Here is a 21,625-nt window from a genome sequence, read left to right on the forward strand (position 1 = left end):
GAGGGGGAAGTGCAGGCGTTCTTACTCTCCTCTTACACTTGAGTCACACAGTAACAGCTGAACCATGTTTCATTTTCTTTCATTATTATTAATGATTTATTTTATGCTTCTGAGAGGCAGAATTGATCACATAAACAAAGTCATCACATTTTAATTATTCTTCTTTTATAATGTCAAATATTTTCATCAGTTAAAAATATGAACCTAACCCACATATTCAGGCAGTGTTTATTTTTTCTGTATAAAAATCATGACCTAAGGAGGATGTTCTGTTTTACTTTATGTTGATGTATGTATGTACTGTATAAACAGTAGGTGTGAGAAACAAAGCTCTAGTGTTCATTTGGAGCAGAGGTCTACATGTTGTCTTATTATTATAATGTATTTGTTCATTTATTTAATAAAAAATGAAATGCATTTGGTTTGATCAAATTTTTTATATTGTTAAACCTCCAAGGGTCAGTTTTTTTTCCATTAGTTGCCCAGCCCAGTGAGTCTGGTAAAACCAGAAGAAACAATATGAGATAGAAGAACAGACACCAGAGTTTAGAAATGTGTTGGTGTTCTTCTCTGGTTTCTGTGGGATGTGGCAGCTTAGTGGTTTAGGTGTTGGACTACTGATCAGAAAGTTGTGTGTTCCAGTCGCAGGTCCACCAAGCTGCCATTTTTGCTCCCCTGAGCAAGGCCCTTAACCCGCAATTGATCAGTTGTACAAAATGAGAATGAGGAAGTTGTTCTGGATAAGGACGTCTGCCAAATGGCATAAATGTAAAATTCTACATCCTTTCTTTCTCTAATGTTGGACTAAACTCTGTCTCCTTTTCTGCAGACTATGGAACAGTGTAAGAGGGAAATCCTGTGCTGATTTGTCTTCAGCTCTCTGTACAAATCCATCACACATCAGAGAGCTGGATCTGAGTGAGTGTGAACTGGGAGACTCAGGAGTGGAGAAGCTCTGTGATCTACTGAAGAAACACGAGTGTAAACTGGAGACACTGCGGTGAGTAACTCAGTGATGTGATGAAACAGCTTTCTAATAAAAATCACTAACCAGAACAAAGCTCTTCCCAGTCCGAGCTAGTAATGTCTAACTAACGTGTCTAACTTGCTCTCTAGATTAGATTTATTATCAGTAATTAGATTTATTATCAATTATTATCAATTATCAATTTATTATCAGTTTAGAAATGTGTTAGTGTTCTTACTTCAGTCATTTCTACATCCTTTCTTTCTCTAATGTTGGAATAAACTCTGTCTCCTTTTCTGCAGACTATGGAACAGTGTAAGAGAGAAATCCTGTGCTGATTTGTCTTCAGCTCTCTGTACAAATCCATCACACATCAGAGAGCTGGATCTGAGTGAGTGTGAACTGGGAGACTCAGGAGTGGAGAAGCTCTGTGATCTACTGAAGAAACACGAGTGTAAACTGGAGACACTGCGGTGAGTAACTCAGTGATGAAACTGAACTGAAATCACAATCTTTATAGTTTGTTTTCTGAGAATCAGATCTTTCCTGATACACACTAACAAAACTGAGCAGATCTTCATCTCTATATTAATGTAATGTCTGTGTTTGTGTTTCATTAACTATGAGTTGATGAAGCTCATTCTTAATGTTCACACCTACATCATCATCTCCCTGTCTGCAGGTTAAAGAAGTGCGGAATAACAGATGGAGGTGCTGCTGCTCTGACTGGAGCTCTGAGGTCAAACTCCTCACATCTGAAACAGCTGGATCTGAGAGAGAATAAACTAAAAGATTCAGCAGTAGAGCAGCTCTTTGAGATACTGAAAGGTTCAGGAGGACAGCTGGAGTAAGTAAAGTTATCACACACAGTACTGAATGTGTATTTTCTGTAGAAGATCATGTAAGTGTAAGAGTCTCATGTCAGAGTAATGGATCTGGACAAACCAGCAGCATGGAACAATAACAATCTTCCTGACAGAAGAACAGAGAAACTTTCAGAATTCAGTATCAGAACTAAAGCTAAACTATAATTCATCACTGCATGCTAATAACTAGCTCTGTAGCTCTGATCTGATGGAAGTTGTCTTTGAGTTGATCTGTTACTGTTCTACTCAGAAATACCTCTGCAGTTTTATTTTCATTTCAGTAGGACAGCTGCCTCTAGTCCAACATCATCCTAACTAACTCACTCTCACAGAAAAGAAAGGGATCTATCTGTTTATTCCTATTTATTCTACTTTTCTCTCATATTTAGTGGAGTGTTTATGTAGTTACACTAAATGTAGAATATTTTGAATATTTTATTGAGCTGATAATTAAAGAGAAAACAGATAAAGCTCCAGTGTAAGAGCAATAATACAGTTTACAGTGTTGGACCTTCTGATTATTTACATTTACTTCATCTTTACATCCTTTACACAGAAGAAAATCACAGCAGTTTACCACAAATCTACTAAATGATAAAGACAGTGACTAAATGATAAACCCACTGACTTCTGTATTTTTATTACAGGTATGACGGGGAGACATGGTTACAAAAAGGATGGAATTGGTGGACTGGTAATAAGTCTGATAAACAGCCGATTTCAGAACCTGACTCCTCTACAGTAAAGACTAAAGAAAAAGATGGAGAAAAGAAAGACACACAGCGGGGAGAAAGCAGTGTGGATTTGGACAGCTGTAGGACAGACACTGACCTCAGAAGTCCAGAGACTTCAGTTCATATAACATCAGAGGACAGTACAGTAGGACACATGTCACAAACAAGTAATGAACCAAAGAAACAAGAAAAGGACACAAAAAAACCCTAAAACCTCATAAAAGGTACTAGATAATGACACCAATTTAATCTAACTCAGTGATGAAGGACAGAAGACGCCTCAGCAGACAGGGACACTCTAATCCTACTAGAAAACTGGACCAGAATTTCTTTGTAAAGTTTCTTTGTGCTGTAAAATGTTTTGTCTGTGCTGCAGTCTGAATGATGAGAGTTAAAACATTACTTTTATAATCTACTGTTTAAAATGATATCAAGAAAAACCCTACAATACATTTTAAAGACCATAAAACTATAAATAAATATCAAATTAAAGGGCTCTGTTCAATTTCATAATGAGCCACATTGGTCCATTACTGGTCACCAGTTAGCAGCTAGCTAGTGGTTTTTCTCACTGCTAGACATACGAGAGGACAGAGAGATTTATTATAGAGCTCAAGTGACAGTATTGTAAAAGCTGCAGTGAAAAAGCCCCAGTTTATTCTCCTGCTATAGTAAACCCTACAAACTACAAAACACCTCTGGTACGTAAAAGCAGAAATAAACCCAGAGAGACTTTTCCATGAGGGAATAAGGCTTCAGTCTCACACTTACAGTCTCACTCATACTCCCATTTCACCAACATGCTGCCTGCCTTCTCTACAAGGGTCTGATAACTAATAATGACATTTGTTTATTTTAAATGGAAGTGTAACTGGATTAGACTTTTTTCACTGACAGAAGTTAAACATTCTAGTGAATTAAATCAGCTTCAATTATATTTCCATTTAATAGATTTGGTCCCAGACAAATGATACACTTTTCCCATTGAGTGAGAGATTTTGCTGATGTGGCATTTTCCTGTACAGAATAATATTGTGTTATTAATATGGAAATATATTCAGTCTGGAGATCTGTTTATGGAACCAGACAAAAGACTGAACAATAAAATGTTGTTAAACCCCAGCAATATGCTGATTTAATGACCAGTCCTTTTTATAATGGCTATTTGTTAAAGATGTGAAGGACTTTATGCTTTTGTTATTTTAAAATAGTGTTGAACTGATGTGGTTTAGAACTGAACTGAATGAGATGAATGAGAAGTGTAATGAATAAAGTAGGAAATATTCAGACTCTTGTCTCTGTTCATTTCACTGCAGGATTATGGGTAAATAAATTAGCACAATGGTTTAGTCCATTATCTTCACTAGCTTAAATGCAGTATTATTAACATTTAGTTATCTAAAAGTACAGGATAACTTTACTGTACTGAATATACTCATACTGATATCAAGTACCCTATTACACACATTATATCATTATTTAACTCTGTTTCAGTCATTCAGATTATACATTTTATTTCCTTGATTTATAGTTCCAGATTAAGGGGTGGGGAATAGACATGAGCACATGAGAGAAATGATTTTGGTAGAAATTAAAGCGAGAGTTAAATCCTACATTCACTAACTTCATCTTGTGATGCAGCTCCATTACTTTATCACAAAACATGTCTCAGGATGAAGGCGAGGGCTCAGTGTGGATTGGGACGAAGCCGATAAAACGGCCTCTCATTTATAAATGCTGTGATAAAACATGGATCAAGTCTGGAATAGATCGACATAAACAAATAAACAAACAAATGAATAAATAAATCCTTCTGAAGATTGTGATTATCCTCAGAATCCCAACATTAGTTTGTATGAATCTGTTTCTTTTATTATATTTTTGCTTTCACAAAGTTGCTGCCCGTCAGAATTGAGCTTAAATCTTAAGAAGTATTACATCATTAAAACTCTTAACACTTTAACATTTTAAAATTGATCTTTTATATCCTGAACTTTTATTTCTGTAAAGCAACATTTATGATTTGTGACAAAGTCCATTTTCCATAATATACAAATTAAATAGAATGATAATTAAATGTTATTTTTTATAGTTTTATCTTTTTTTCACTAATAATTTATTTACAATATGAAGTTAACATTCAGTTGTTTAACTTCTTTATTTATTTCGTTTTATTTCACATTGTGTCCATCAAGTTCAGTGGACAAGTTCCAAATTCCCACCAAATTTAAAATATAAAGTTTTATTTATATATATTTTTTAGTTTTTTTATTGTATTTTTATTTTAATTTAAATTTTATTCGATGATTAAATCTCATAACAAACAAAACAATAATATATTATAAAATAATTGTGTTGTTTTTCCCTTCATTGTATTTATTAATGACTAAAGTATCCTCTTGGTATCAATAATCTATTCCACTTTCCCTCAGTTTAAATTCTAGTATAGTGACCGTCCTCTCTCACATGATTTTCTCCAGAAACCAACGTCTCCATGAAAATGTCCTCATGTTGTCTACTATTATTGTTTTGTCTCCTTCTGTAAACTTTCAGATCTCAAATTTACAGCAATTCATTTGAACTATTTAATCATTTTAAAAATAAAGACATTTTCACAAAACAGCTTTACAGAAACCCTGATACACTGACCAGGCATAACATTATGACCACCTGCCTAATATTGTATTGATCCTCCTTTAGTTGTCAAAACAGCCCTGACCCGTCCTGCACTGTGTATTCTGACCGCTTTCTATCAGAACCAGCGTTAACCAGCACTTTTGATAGATACTGACCACTGCAGACCGGGAACACCCCACAAGAGCTGCAGTTTTGGAGATGCTCTGATCCAGTGGTCTAGCCATCACAATTTGGTCCTTTTGGTCAAACTCACTCAAATCCTTACACTTGTCCATTTTTCCTGCTTCTAACATCAACTTTGAGGACAAAATGTTGACCTGCTGCCTAATATATCCCACCCACTAACAGGGTCCATGATGAGGAGATACTCAGTCTTATTCACCTCTCAGTGCTTTAATTCTTTTTTACATCACTTCCATATATTTATTTCTTTTTGCACCAGTTCACCAAATCCCTTGTAAATGTAAAACCCACAGTACTTGGTTATAAAGCTGATTGTGATTCTGATGAAGATTTGGATGATGATGATGATGATGATGAACAGATATAAATAATAACAAGTACAATGAGTTCTCAGGTTCCTGGTAATAATAATGTTATTCTGAGTGATGTGAGATTTGTACTGGAGAGAGATCTGAACATTTCAGAATGTTTAAACACAGACTGCTTATTGTTCTGTTGTGTAATTGGACTTTTACTGACCTGATTGTCCTGCAGATCTGAAAGTGCTGTATGCTGGAGAGGCTGAATGAAGAGACACAGTGTGAGTTTTCGGAATCTTTCACAGTATTCACTGTTAGAATTGTCCAGTTAAAAACAGTAAATAACTGGCCGCACGCTTCCCAGCAAGTTTCTGTCTTTTCTCTCGATGTCTTGCTGAAATTTACAGACGGTTGATGTTTTTTCAAATAGAGACTAAAGCTGGTATTTTCTACATTTACACTAAAATACTCTTAAAGCATTAACTACTGATGAATGTTTATTAGCACTTCTTCACAAGACGTATATATCTGCAGGATTTTACTGTAAACTACATTATAAATATACATCTTATTGTCTGTTCAGTAATGGACTGTCCAGAACAGAACTATGATTATTTACTAAGATTTCTTTTATAAACCTTTTGATTTTATGAATTTCCCCTGAGCAATCTTGCAAAAAAACATGTTTAATAGAGTTTATAAATGTAGTTTTAAAACATTTTTAACACAAATAATGCAGCTTAAAGTCTCATTTCAAAACATCATCTTTCTTCATATATATATATATATATAGAGAGAGAGAGAGAGAGAGAGAGAGAGTGTGTGTGTGTGTGTGTGTGTGCGTGTGTATGTATGTGTGTATGTATGTATGTATGTGTGTGTGCGTGTGTGCGTGTGTGTGTGTGTGTCTGTGTGTGTCTGTGTGTGTGTATGTGTTTGTGTGTCTGTGTGTGTGCGTGTGTGTGTGTGTCTGTGTGTGTCTGTGTGTGTGTGTGTATGTGTTTGTGTGTCTGTGTGTGTGTGTGTGTGTGTGTGTGTGTGTGTGTGTGTGTGTGTGTGTGAGAGAATGATTCTTATATGAAGTCCCACTCAAAGTCCATCAGTGTCTTAAGAAGAGTTCTGACATGAGGGTGGACTCATGTCTTTTTGTGAGTGACCACTGTCCACTTCCATTAAGATGACCAACCCTTACTGATAGGTTCAGGTCAAATTACAGTATTTTAGTATATTTTTAGGAGTTAGACATTTTCACCTGTAAACTGATGAATAAACCTGAACGTGATTTTTATTTATTATTATATTTCTGATGTTTGTAGCTGCTGACTGCTGTTCAGTAAAATCCTCTCATAATGTGGTACTCTGTCATTGGTGAAGTATTAATGTCTAGTATTAAAGAATTCAACTGAACTATTAAAGTGTATCTGATGTCATCCTTCCCATAATAGCTGAGATTTCCATTTATTACAAACCAGCATTTGGAATGTCATTTCCTCCTGGAGTTTATTTACGTTCCGGTTCTTTCCGGCGCTGTTCAGCAGGCTGACTGCAGTGGGGAAGAAACTGTTCTTGTGGTGTGAGGTTCTGGTCCTGACGGACCGGAGCCTCACTCAAAACAATAACTCTTTAAATGAACTTAATTAAATCATGAAAACAATTTCCATGTAAATCAAAGCCTTTCTTTCAGCATTAATGAATTTTGTTGGCCCAACATCATGTGCTTAGGTTCAGTCAAATTAATTAATTAGGTTTCATTTAACGTATTTACTACAGTTGGGTCCAACATAATTTAATAGTGTTGAACCAACTTAAATGAATAGGGTTGGTGCAACAAATTTTACAGTTGTACATGAAGCTAGTAAATTTAGTTAACAGAATCCCCTAATGCATTTACGCCCTTATCCAGAGGGACTTACGTTTTTATCTCATTTTATACATTTGAGCAATTAAGGGTTAAGGGCATTACTCAGGGGTCCAGCAGTGGTAGCTTGGTGGACCTGGGATTCAACCTCACCACCTTCCAATCATCAGTCCAACACCTTAACCACTAAGTAACTATAATGTTTGAAGAGCCCTGGTCAACAGACTACTGTGAAGGAAGGAAACATCCGACAAACAGGATAAAACTAAGACTATATTTCCCAAACCGTGTTTTACACCAGCAGCAACTTACAAACAAACGAGGTCTTAATTTGAGAAAATGTACAAAATATAAACAAGATAAATAAGTAATAATCATAGAAAATATAAATAAAAAATAAGTGCCAACAGAAAAGTTTAGTACTTAATCCACAAAGCTGGTCTTAAACCCCCAATAAATAAATAAATAAATACCAACATGATGGACTACACTACATTAACAAATGTGAAGAGTTAACACAAAGAAACAGTTTGCTTGGAAACATAATTCAAGACAGATTACCATAAAATTGCTTGTTAAAATAATTTAACAATATTTTACATTGCCATTTATTTGCAGAAACACAAGAAAAGGAACAGTTTGTGTCACTTTTTACATGACAAACTCTGTAAAAACTAGACAAGACGCCCACCAAACGTTTGTCTTCTCACCAAACTGTGTTCTCTTCTCATGTCTTCTCACCAAACTGTGTTCTCTTCTCATGATGTCTTCTCACCAAACTGTGTTCTCTTCTCATGATGTCTTCTCACCAGACTGTGTTCTCTTCTCATGATGTCTTCTCACCAAACTGTGTTCTCTTCTCATGATGTCTTCTCACCAGACTGTGTTCTCTTCTCATGATGTCTTCTCACCAAACTGTGTTCTCTTCCTGTAATGTCTTCTCACCAAACTGTGTTCTCTTCTCATGATGTCTTCTCACCAGACTGTGTTCTCTTCCTGTGATGTCTTCTCACCAGACTGTGTTCTCTTCTCATGATGTCTTCTCACCAAACTGTGTTCTCTTCTCATGATGTCTTCTCACCAAACTGTGTTCTCTTCTCGTGATGTCTTCTCACCAGACTGTGTTCTCTTCTCATGATGTCTTCTCACCAGACTGTGTTCTCTTCTCGTGATGTCTTCTCACCAAACTGTGTTCTCTTCTCGTGATGTCTTCTCACCAGACTGTGTTCTCTTCTCATGATGTCTTCTCACCAAACTGTGTTCTCTTCTCGTGATGTCTTCTCACCAGACTGTGTTCTCTTCTCGTGATGTCTTCTCACCAGACTGTGTTCTCTTCTCATGATGTCTTCTCACCAGACTGTGTTCTCTTCTCGTGATGTCTTCTCACCAAACTGTGTTCTCTTCTCATGATGTCTTCTCACCAAACTGTGTTCTCTTCTCGTGATGTCTTCTCACCAGACTGTGTTCTCTTCTCATGATGTCTTCTCACCAAACTGTGTTCTCTTCTCGTGATGTCTTCTCACCAAACTGTGTTCTCTTCTCATGATGTCTTCTCACCAGACTGTGTTCTCTTCTCATGATGTCTTCTCACCAAACTGTGTTCTCTTCCTGTGATGTCTTCTCACCAGACTGTGTTCTCTTCTCATGATGTCTTCTCACCAGACTGCCTTCTCTTCTCATGATGTCTTCTCACCAAACTGTGTTCTCTTCTCATGATGTCTTCTCACCAAACTGTGTTCTCTTCCTGTGATGTCTTCTCACCAGACTGCGTTCTCTTCTCATGATGTCTTCTCACCAGACTGTGTTCTCTTCTCGTGATGTCTTCTCACCAAACTGTGTTCTCTTCTCATGATGTCTTCTCACCAAACTGTGTTCTCTTCTCGTGATGTCTTCTCACCAAACTGTGTTCTCTTCTCATGATGTCTTCTCACCAAACTGTGTTCTCTTCCTGTGATGTCTTCTCACCAGACTGTGTTCTCTTCTCATGTCTTCTCACCAGACTGTGTTCTCTTCTCATGATGTCTTCTCACCAAACTGTGTTCTCTTCTCGTGATGTCTTCTCACCAAACTGTGTTCTCTTCTCATGATGTCTTCTCACCAGACTGTGTTCTCTTCTCGTGATGTCTTCTCACCAGACTGTGTTCTCTTCTCATGATGTCTTCTCACCAAACTGTGTTCTCTTCTCATGATGTCTTCTCACCAGACTGTGTTCTCTTCTCATGATGTCTTCTCACCAGACTGTGTTCTCTTCTCATGATGTCTTCTCACCAGACTGTGTTCTCTTCTCATGATGTCTTCTCACCAGACTGTGTTCTCTTCTCATGATGTCTTCTCACCAGACTGTGTTCTCTTCTCGTGATGTCTTCACACGATGCTCCCTTTGATATTTCCGGTTTCACGTAGTGACAAGATCCTCAGATCCTCATCTCAACAGGACTGAATCTAATAAATGTGAGGTTGTGTGAAATGCATGCAAATATAACAGGATTTAAACACGCTGGAAACATGAAATTATTGTGTACAAAACACGTTACACTTTCATACATGTAACAGGTAGACAGTTTCCTTTATTTGAGTGCTCTTGCCAGAGGGGAGGGACTGAAAGAGTTCATTTCCGGGATGGGAGGGGTCGGCTGTGATCCGGGTTCTGGAGAGGTTCAGATCCTGGAGAGATGGGAGACTGCAGCCGATCACCTTCTCAGCAGAGTGGATGATACACTGCAGCTTGGCCTTGTCCCTGGCTGAAGCTGCAGCAAACCAGAACATGATGGAGGATGTGAGGATAGATTTAATGATGGCAGGGTAGAAACGCTGTCTCAGTGTGGACAGAAGGACAAAATGGACAGAAAAATCTGCATTTTTAAATGAAAACATATTAGAGTGGACATATTAGAGTGGACATGGCCTTTAATGTATTTTATCCAGATGCAGAGATAAGTCTTATAGCCTACGTTTCCACAAGTAGAGTAAATCTAGATGAAAGAAAGCTGGAAGAAATGCTGAAATGTTCATTAGAGTTTGAGGTTTCCATTAATGCCCACCAGCCTCTCTTCACTCATTTCTTCATATAGTGTGGTGAGTGGAAGGTCCATCGTTCTTCTTCTTTCACGTTTGAGAGACTGTATGAAGAGACATTTCCACAAACTGCAATGTCGGACAACCGAGTTACAAGTTGGAGTAAATTTTATGGGGTCAGTTGTTAAATGTTGATGAATAAAATGAATTAAAATCCCAGTGTGGACAGTTACTTTAGGATTAGTGACCGTGGTCAGTGTCAGTGGTAGTGTTGTACTACCCGCATGCTCCAGTAGGTGGCAGTCTCCATGTTTGGTATCCAGGATCTAACAGCAGTAGAAGAAGCACACGGCAGTTTTCCTGACAGGATTTCTGATTTCTCTGACCATCATCTCTTCTTAAAATTCATTTCTCTCAGTCCTTTCCAGCGAAGTGTCCATTTCATCTGCTGTAAAATCAATAAAAGTCTTTGTATGTGAGGGTGTTTCACTGCGGTCCGCTTTAAAGCTCGAGGTGAGTTAAACAGAAGCTTGCTAACTGAGCTGTTCGGCTAACGGATAGCGGTTCAATCCCAAATCACTCCATAGTCCCTAGGGAAGTGCACTAGATGTGCTTTGTGATGACTTCTAACACACCAGCTAGTGCACACTGTAGGGGGGATGGACATTTGGGATGGAGCCTTAGTAAATTGTTTCAGGTAGTCGAGCCCTGAGGGAACTTTTTTCCTTAGAGATCGGTTCGAACTCTTCTTCTTGTTTGTTTGTTTGTTTGTGCAAAACTCATTTCTCTTATACAATTTACACTCTATCGAAGTTTGTAGATTCAGTAGATTTTGTTAGCATTTAACTTTTCTTTTGTATGAAATATACTTTCAGTCTTTCAGGGTGTGGCAGCTCCTCATCTTAGTTTACTCTTAAATTAATTCTTATTTTTAACTATCTTGTTGTTTTTATAATGGAAAAAAGATTAGATTTTATCTGTTTTATTTCCACAATGACTAGATACAACAACATGAAGAGGTAAAGAAGCGCGTGCAGGCAGGTGGGGGGGTGGAGGGGTGGAGGATGGCCGTCTTTCTGCTTTTTGTGTGTATTTTATATAAACCTTGTAGATCCCTCACACAACAGGAACACTGCTCTTTCTCCAAAGGCATGTGTTGAAGGTATCTGCACCTGGTGATAAGACATTGCCAGCTGCTGTGGTCAGGATTATTAATCTTGTATCCTAGACTGAGAAGATGCCATGACCCTGTGTATGTCCAGAGTGTTCACACAGACATTTTACTGTAAAACTAATCAAACATATAGGATTGATTCCTGCTCAGGACCAGGACTTTTCCATCTGTTCTGGACTTGATGGGTGTCAAAAAAAGTTCTGGGTACAATTTGTGAAAAGTTTTATTTTGTAGATCGGAAAATGTATTTTATAAACTGTACCATTTTAGTGAAAATGTATTTTATAAACTGTACCATTTTAGTGAAAATGTATTTTATAAACTGTACCATTTTAGTGAAAATGTATTTTATAAACTGTACCATTTTAGTGAAAATGTATTTTATAAACTGTACCATTTTAGTGAAAATGTATTTAGTGAAATGTTTTTAAAGAAGTTATATTTTGTTCAAATATTTTTGGAATCTTTATTGTAAACTGAAAATATGAATTAACACAAAAATAAACAAAAAGTGCCGTGTCTCTGTGGTGGACCTTCAAGGAGAAGATCTGGACCTTTGATGAAGAGACAATATTGTACCAGCAGCTTTAAAAAAAAAACAAAAGGTACATTTGGCCCACGGTACAAATCATGTCCTTAAAGGAACAAATTGGAACGGTACACATTAGTTTCTTTATATTAAGGTACAATTCTCTCCCATTAAAAGGTTCTGCCCCAGTGACGATGGTTTGTACTTCTTTGGTACAGAATCGGACCTTTTTTTCTGAGAGTGCAGTATCTCTTAATTTCACAGCAAAACCTTTCTGTTTGGTACCATTTCCTGAAAGATTTTGATAACCTCATCTTTTATGATTGGGACGTCCTTCTCGATGGCCAGAAGCAGAAGATCAGAGAGTTGTTCTTGTCCACACAGATTACGAAGTTTAGCTTTTACCAGCTTCATCTTTGAGAATGAGCGTTCTACAGTGGCTGTTGGGACTGGGAATGGTGCGAAGATTTTCAGCAGCTTCAAAAGTGTTGGAAACACAACATGGGGCATCAAACTCTTTGAATGTTTTCAACATTGCATGGACACTTTTTGTGAGCATTCATGAAGAGTGGAAAACTCTAAGCTCAGTTTGCAGCTGTTCCTCCTCCTCCTGAAAACTGTAAACCTCACAAAGACTATAGTTATATAAATAACTTTTCTGTTTAAATAATCCAATGTCCATCATCCAATCACACTCCAGGTGATGGTCAAACAGTTATCTTACCTGTAACTGCCTGCTCTGGCTGATGATCAGTGGACTCTCCCTCACTCTCTGAGTCTCCCTCTGCCTCATCCTGAATGAAGGCAATTTCATTATTACTGATACTACATTACTGCTAATACAACACACACAGCTATGCTATATGTAACACGTTTATAATTACATTTATAATGATAAATTATATATTTTTAGAAGAACCATACTTCACAAGAGTTGTGAATAAAGTGTGACAAACTGCTTGCTAAATGTTTTGGTAAATGATTGACCTGCTGGCTTGCTGGAGGTCTGAAACCAGCTATACAAGGTTCCACTGCCTTTAGCAGCTTCTCTTCTCTTTCTCTCTCTGTCTCTGCCTTCTTTTTTGAGAAGGCATTGTCATTCATCTGCAAAATGTACAATAAATGGCAAACTTTGGTGTTGTTTATGTTCATATTAAATATTAATAATTTTATTGGACCTTCTAAAGACGCGAATATTTCGTAACACCGTTACTAACTGCACTAACAAAAGACCAAGAACAAAAACAATTCATTACCAACAGAACTATAAACAGTGTATCAAAATAATACTTTTAAAACAATACTATTTTGGTATTTTATATACCTGTGGACTGGGCGAATCCAGTGACTGTGACTGACCGCTCTGTACTGAGTGAGAAATAGCGGAGTGGAGAGACTGGGAGAGACTGTGGCTGCTGGGGGTGAGAGAGAAAAGTAAAACCCGGAGTGGAGAGACTGCGCCTGCTGGGGGTGAGAGAGAAAAGTAAAACCCGGAGTGGAGTGACTGGGAGAGACTGCGCCTGCTTGGGGCGAGAGAGAAAAGTAAAACCCGGAGTGGAGTGACTGGGAGAGACTGGGAGAGACTGCGGCTGCTTGGGGCGAGAGAGAAAAGTAAAACCCGGAGTTGATTTAGGAGTGACTGCGAGAGACTGCGGCTGCTGGGTGCGAGAGAGAAAAGTAAAACCCGGAGTGGAGTGCGGAGTGACTGGGAGAGACTGCGGCTGCTTGGGGCGAGAGAGAAAAGTAAAACCTGGAGTGGATTCGGAAAATCTTTAGCGTTCTCTAAAGGCCTGGTCACACTACAAGACTTTAACCGTCTTCAGATCGCTTTGCTGTTCAGACTACATGACGTCACTGTATGTCTTTTTGTCCTTGTGTTCACACTACGCGACTCTTCGTAAATGACCCACAAGAGGGCGTCGCACACCACACCATCTGACAACAACTCTGTTTTTAATTTCCTTTTCACTGAACTGTTTTTAGAATTGAGGTAATTTCTGAAATAAATGTGTGATTTTTTAAAATAATTTTTTATGAGATTTTTTGTTAAATAATTGTTAATAGTTTTTGACTTCATCATTTGTTTGCTTTTGGGTTTTAATTAGACAAACTACTACAAGGTCACCCACCATGTGACCTTAAACCGGTGTGGATCAATCCCAAAATGTAATCAGTTGATCTGCTGGTGCCAGTGATAATTCTACACAAATTCTACAAACATTCAAACACTCAGTCCTGAGATATCACTCTAACAATCCGATTGGACGGAAGCACGTGTGGAATAAAAATCTACTGTACTCACTACTAAAATCTGACTCCAGCTCCACACTGACCCGACAGCTCAGTCTAAGTGAGACTCATAGTTAGTAAGGCCTCATAATTAAATAAGCCAATCAAGCAGACTAGATGAATGCAGATAAGAGATTTTATTTTGTAATCAGCGCTGACACAAGAATTGAGATGCTCACGCATGAACGTCCCAACAACCTCTTCCCGGGGAACTCCAACTACAGCCTTTATATACATTTCCCTTATCTTCCCAATGCAACACGTCACTGGTTCTTTGCCTAGACAATCCCACCCATCTTTCTTTTTAGACCTTTTAGATTCTTTTTACACCATTATCTTTGAATTTACAGCTTTTCGAATACCATTATAATTAAACTTTCCTGAATCATTATATTAAAAATTGGGCGTTTCCGCCCCCACCAGTGGGATTGTCTTTGGCCTCACTCTCGCCAATACCTCATTCTTCTTCAGGAGACAGCATGGGTAAGTTCTCAGTCCTTCAGGGGCCAACACCCCTTTCTTTTATTAACTTTTACACCTCACGGATTTTCTGATTTATCCGCTGTCCTCTACGTATGTACTCTAGATATTTCACCTGGTACCACCATTGCCATCCAGCACGCGCCATGCTTACTTCATGATGAGCTCACTACTGCTCAAGGTACCGGTGGAGCGAAGATTGACCATAACAATCTAGGGTGCGTCTCTGCCATTGATTGGTCCAAGTTTGGAAAGCCTGGTACCGCAGAGAAAGCCTGCCAGACTGACATCATCGATACAACTATTTGTTCTTCAAAGCCCTTGCAGCCTGTGTGCAAGGCCCGTGACAGGCCAACATGCCGTGTTAAACCTTATATTGTTCTTAAGCTCAAACGACCTAACGAATAAACCTTACCTGAGAACTCACTCCTGCTGTCCCCTGATTATTTCACACTAAATCAAACACACACCTCATACATATATTCTCATTTACAAAATTATCTCCCACATTCCCCCCTTTTGTGACTCAAGTCACAACACACTCAACTTGTTCAGACGCTATGCATACATGCCTTATATACGTACATAAGTCAGCACAAGGATTATATACTCGTATGATTCGTTTTCAGTGTTTCACTACGATCATGGTGCTAGTAAACAATTATATACTCGTTAAGGAATGTAATAAGTACTCCAAGCTCTGTGCAGGTACCACTGCATGTAGTTCTTCTCAGTCTTGCTATCGCCCACCTCACTCGTTCTCTCACATTTGCCAGTTAATTTCATACCTACCTGGATCCCAACCCTACTCATCAGGTATTCCCCTGGTTACACGCAATCCACGTTGTTTCCATTTCATGCCCGGTGACCAGCAGCACGACCGTGCCTGCCTTAGGTTGTCCCACCCAGTGAGATCTTACCCGTCTTTGGCTATCCGGCCTTCTTCTCTGGTCACCGGCTGCCCCCTGTTTTTTCAGGTAGCAGCTTTCCCTTTGCCCAACACCTCTGACTCTGGTGTGGCTTTTTGTGTTGCTGGTCTGTCTTCTCTTGATTCTTCAGTAGGGCATTATTGGGATCTATACCATGAGCCAGATTGGAACCTCAGTCACTCTGTCCTCAGTCACTCTCGAGATCTCATCTCCTTACCTACCCAGCCACTGTACCTGCAGAGAGCTTCAAGTGTGCAAACATTAAGTATCAACTAACTCTGTTTATAGCACATTCAGTAATGTCTACCACTCGTTCCCACACGACCAATAAGCCTGAATCATTATTATTATGTTCCCTTTAACCACAAATCAGCAGTTGTCATTAAGATGCATAAATGAGTAACATTCAATCATTCAGTAGTCATTATAAGACTTCTCCAGTGATCCCGGCACATTTTGACACTCGGCATACGGATAGATTCATATAAAATCTGATTACGCTTTTTCATCAGTAGTATTTCAAAACACACGTAAATAATAATAGTGTTGCATGCATAAACATTAGTGATTTAAAACACAATATAATACGACACGCCGACATAACATATCCCACATCCTTTTAGGGTGTCCCCTGTTGTTCTTCTGCCCATGTGACTTTGCGCCACGTAGAGGGGCCATTGGGGGGCTAAGGAGAGGTTACTAGCACATCACTTAGCCCCCTCCCGATGATTGGAATGGCAAGGATCTCAGCAGCTCCATCATTTGTCTAGGAACATTGGTCCACAATACATCTCCTAACTTGACTGTAATGACCTCTACCCTCTTCTTAAGTGGTACACCTATCCATATTCCAAACCTTCTCTTCCTTCTGTACGCAAGATTAAGTAACCGTTCTACACTATAATGTGCATGTTCTACCACGATGGGTAACTGTGCTGTCGGTCTCGGAGTGTATGCAAATGTTTGTATCTCTGTAATATACATCCTGTCTGCGTAAATCTCCCTTACTGATGTACGCCTATCTATAAAAGGGTACTCTAGCAATCCTAAATTTGGGCTCCACTCCCCCAAATCGTTTTTTCATCAACCTACCCCATAAATACCTCCATATATGCCTCCAATCCCCCTCCATTATGCAATCATCTTTATTAAGTCCAATTCATCACTGCCATTGCTGGGTTTAAACGGAGACTCAATCTCATGTGTCATCTGAACATATTGGCCAAACAATGTGTGCGTCATCTGTGTAATCATGGAACGCAGTAGTGGAACTACACAACACAACAGAACTGCAAGTATCACCAAAACCACACCTACGACTGTTCCTATCCTTAGTATGACGGCTCTCCAATTTGAGGAGAACAACCATGCCAGCCAATCATTTGTTGGTTTATATGTGTTCTCTACGTGCTCGTCTCTAAGATCTTTCATCTGCCGCAATATTTTACTCAGGTTACCCTCTGGACCAGTGTGTATTGGAATGTAAGTACAACATTGGTCTCCAAACATAGTACACACTCCTTCTTCCGGGGCCCTCATGGTGTCCAGGATAAGCCTGTTCTGTAAGGCCATGGTAGATGTTGCATGTAGTTGTTCTTGAATCAAATCCAATGCTTGTATTGTGTAGTTCATGAACCTTTGTTGATTGTACCAAATATAGTTAATCCATCTCACGTTTTTACCAATCTGTGCCCATGGCAAGAAAAAGGTCAGTGCTCCTGCTCCTGGTCGACCAATGGCAGTATGTTCATCAGGGACTCCCACCGGAATCCCTCTCTAATCCACGTAAACCCCACTGCTCCTGTCGAATCGTCCCAAGTCGCGCTTAATTCGTCGACCTGATGTATCAATCTCCTTTTCTTGCAGCACAGTTAGTTTTCCTGTCAGCACCACTGTTGTGCAGCATCCTCCCCACCCGGGTGGCAGGGTCTGCCTAGCAACATTATATCCACAATACCAGAATACATCAGCCAGTGGCCTAGTCCCATTAGATAGGTCAGGCTGGTTCAGATCAATATAGTCCTTTTTCCACTGTCTCCACACGGTAATCTTTAATCCTTTTGTATCTGCCGTCATGTCACAGTCTTTAGAAATGTTGCCGACAAACACCTGTGATCCGTTTTGAACATACACAGAATGGGTACCTCTGTCCCTGACGCTCACTCACTCTGATGGGCAGATGTCCCTCAGTCCCGATCTCCTCATACTCACAGGTGCTATTCAACTTCTTCAACCTGGTTGGGCCGTAGGCACATGAGATAGAATGCATAAGACAAACGAATGGGCATAGGTGGCGTAGGTTGTGCTTGGTGCTGTTACAACCTTCTGGTCCTCTCGTTGGAAAAACTCTGGGAGCTCGCGATGTCCTGTCATGGCACACTATGCACGAGGTGTTTCCTGCTTCGTGTGCTGTGTAACTTAGCCATTGGTAAAACAAGTTGTTTGTCCACAACTCCTGGTCTAATCTACTCATAAGGCTCATTGACTGTGCAGTGTCTCTGCGTACTCTGGGCAGTGTTGTTGGTGATTGCTCAATATAATGTATTCCCCTAGTTTCATCATTCATGTGTTCATCATCACCAAAGACTCGTATAAGTGTGTATGTCCATAGTCCTATACACAGCAGTGCTATTATTACAAGTACCAATAAGCCCCAGTCCGTTCTGTTGATTCGATCACCGTTTCCCTCCTCTTCATTTATTTCTTGCTCATCGTTCCTCTCTCTCTCTTCTCTTTCAGTGTTCTCGCCGTGCACGGGCTCTAGTTCTATAGGCAGGTCCTGTATCTCCCACATCGTGTTGTGAAGGCCCTTCCCTTGGGTCGTCTTCTTCTTGTACTGCTGGACTCTCCCACGGTTGAAACTCCTGGCTCTGCGGGTGGGGCGCTTGTACCGAAGGGGGTTGTGAGGCAGGAACAGCTGGATCACGCCTTTGCGCCTCAAATTCCCTTATCAGTGGATCCTGCTCCTGTGCTCTTTCACGTCTCGCTCCAGCCACTGGATCTGGTGCTCTGCAACAGTGATTTAGATGAAACCAAGCAGTCTTACCTTCGACCTTTACGGCTGTTGGAGTAGCTAAGACAACTTTTAGTGGTCCAACTCGTCTGGGCTCATTCCATCTTCTCTTGAAGACCTTGACATACACCCAGTCTCCTGGTTTCACAGTCCTCAGCTCCTCGTCAATTTCGCTCGTCCTTCCCTCCGTAGCACCTTTCACCTGTTGGAATATAGCTCGATGTATTTCAGTCAAGTGCTTCACATAATTGCCAAGCTCACTTTCAAGCTGCTCCAGCGAAGGGCCCTTATAGGCCCCTCGTAGATAAGGCACAGGCATAGGTCGTCCTGTAAGCATTTCATGCGGGGTTAGATGCGTCATTCGGTTAGTTTGCATTCTCATGCTCATCAGTGCTAATGGCAAAGCTTGCACCCAATTCATTTTTCCCGCTTCGCAAATTTTTGCCAGCTTCGCTTTTAATGTTCCATTGGCCCTTTCCACCATTCCCTGCGACTGTGGGTGATAGACACAACCCAATCTGTGTCGTATTCTTAAGTACTGGAACACTCTTCGAATCACATTGTTCACAAAGTGAGTACCACTGTCTGAGCTGATCTTATCAGGAATACCAAACCTTGGAATCACCTCACGACACAAAAATTTAGCCACTGAATCTGCATCTGCTTTAGCTGTTGGGTGCGCCTCCACCCATCTACTAAACCTATCCTCCACCACCAAAACATACCTTTTCTTCTCCTTCACCTCAGCCATATCCATGAAGTCAATGATCAGATGCCTGAATGGTCCGTCTGGCTCTGGTATGTGACCTATTGGGGCAGTAAAACTTTTCCTGTTGTTGTATTCTGCACATATTTCACAATGTGCTAACCTGTGATCAACCATCTGAGCTAAATACGGAGACCACCATGCTCTTTGAATTCGTTTGATCACTTCCCCCCTTGCGCAATGGCTCAAGCCATGCGCATCATTAATCAACGATGTGAGAACTGAGAGAGGAGCCACAAAATGCCCCTGAGGACCATGCCATACGCCTGTTCGTGCATTCTTAACCGCCCCCCCTTTTTATCCACTTAGATATCTCATATACTGAGGCCGAATTTTGCGCTGCGGCTAAGGAGGTTAAGTCCGTTTCTGGGTAGTCATCGCCTTCAGAGTCAGTCACAAGCATAAGGTTGGTATGTCCTAAAGCTGCTGATTTTGCTGCCTCATCTGCTGCAGTGTTTCCACTGGTAACAAAAGAGCCATCTGTTTTATGCGCTAAACATTTGACGATAGCTAGTTTAGCTGGCAGAGTAATAGCATGTAACAAATCAGTTATGGCCATTCCATGCGTCACAGGAGAGCCATCTGCTCTCAATAACCCTCTCTGGGCCCATGTAGGGCCGAAGTAATGACACACACCATAAGCATACTGCGAGTCCGTGAAAATAGTACAAGATTTCCCTGCAGCTAGCTTACAAACTGCGGCGAGCGCTTTTAACTCAGCCAATTGTGCGGAACATGGTTGAGAAACAGCCGTAGACTGAACAGTAACAAAGCTAGTCAAATCGTTACTGGGCGCTACTATGGCGTAACCCGCCAAGTTCCCGTCTGGGCCTCTAAAGCACGAACCGTCAACAAAAAAGGTTACATCCGAATGTGGCAAAGGTTGATTTTCAAGGTCTTGACGCGCTTTAGAGTATGTGGTTGAAACTTGCTGACAATCGTGCGGTTCACCGTCCAATGGGGTCATCATTCTATCAGCTGGATTGACTGTCTGGCATCTTTGAATAGTCAATTCTGGTGAAGAGAGAATTACGTCGTAACCTGTCTTCCGCGCATGAGTTATCACAAATGTCGGACTGGTAAGCAGGGTGTGTAACGCATGTGTAGTGTACAATATAGTAGGATGGCCCATTGTAATGGTTGACGCCTTTTGATACGCAAAGGCTGCTGCTGCTAATCCACGGTAACACGGCGGCATACCACTCTCAATGTTGTCTAGCCTGCAGCTAAAGTAAGCAACAGGCTGCTTGCCTGGTCCCTGTTGCTGAGTTAACACGGCATTAGCAAAGCCTCGTTTTTCTGATACATACAGGAAGAATGGCTTACCGTAATCAGGACTCGCTAGCGCTGGTGCTGTACAAAGATCCTCCTTCAGCATTTCGAAAGCTGCAATGGCCTCTGTCGTCCAAACCAATGCAGCTTTCTTCTGATTAGCTGCTTTTATCAACGCACGTAGTGGAGCTACCTTTAATGCAAAATCTACTATCCACTGTATGCTATAACCCACCATGCCCAAGAAAGACAACATCTGTCCAACCGTTTGCGGTTTCGGGGCTTTACGGACCGCCTCTAGATGCGTAGGCGACAGCTTACGACTAGTGCCATGCAAAACTCTTCCTAGATACTCTACTTCCTGTTTGCAGAACTGTAACTTTTCCTTGCTCACCTTGTGTCCGTTTTCTGCTAAGAGTCTCAATACATTTAGGGAGTCTGCCTGGCACTGTTCTTTAGTTGGGCTACAAATCAAGATGTCATCAACATATGTCAGGAGAAGACTATCAATATCCAATGAAGCTAGATCCCTAGCCACAATTCGATTGAAAATCGATGGGCTTTCACAATAGCCCTGGGGCAATCTCGTGTATGTGTACTGTTGGCCGTTATAC

At 40.3% G+C, this 21,625-nt stretch overlaps 1 protein-coding gene and 1 long non-coding RNA gene across 11 annotated transcripts in view; one reads left to right on the top strand and one right to left on the bottom strand.

Moving 5' to 3' along the window:
* The window catches only part of LOC131351771 (protein NLRC5-like), a 172,681-nt gene that overhangs the window by 71,670 nt on the left and 79,386 nt on the right, over nucleotides 1–21,625 (top strand). The window lies entirely within an intron of this gene.
* LOC131351790 (uncharacterized) lies at nucleotides 12,963–13,633 on the bottom strand. The gene is made up of 3 exons (XR_009204438.1): nucleotides 13,587–13,633; nucleotides 13,250–13,366; nucleotides 12,963–13,056 (listed from the first exon to the last, which is right to left on the bottom strand). It is a non-coding gene; the product is annotated as an uncharacterized LOC131351790 (long non-coding RNA).

Source organism: Hemibagrus wyckioides, linkage group LG04 (genome assembly GCF_019097595.1).
Source record: "Hemibagrus wyckioides isolate EC202008001 linkage group LG04, SWU_Hwy_1.0, whole genome shotgun sequence".
Taxonomy (NCBI): domain Eukaryota; kingdom Metazoa; phylum Chordata; class Actinopteri; order Siluriformes; family Bagridae; genus Hemibagrus; species Hemibagrus wyckioides.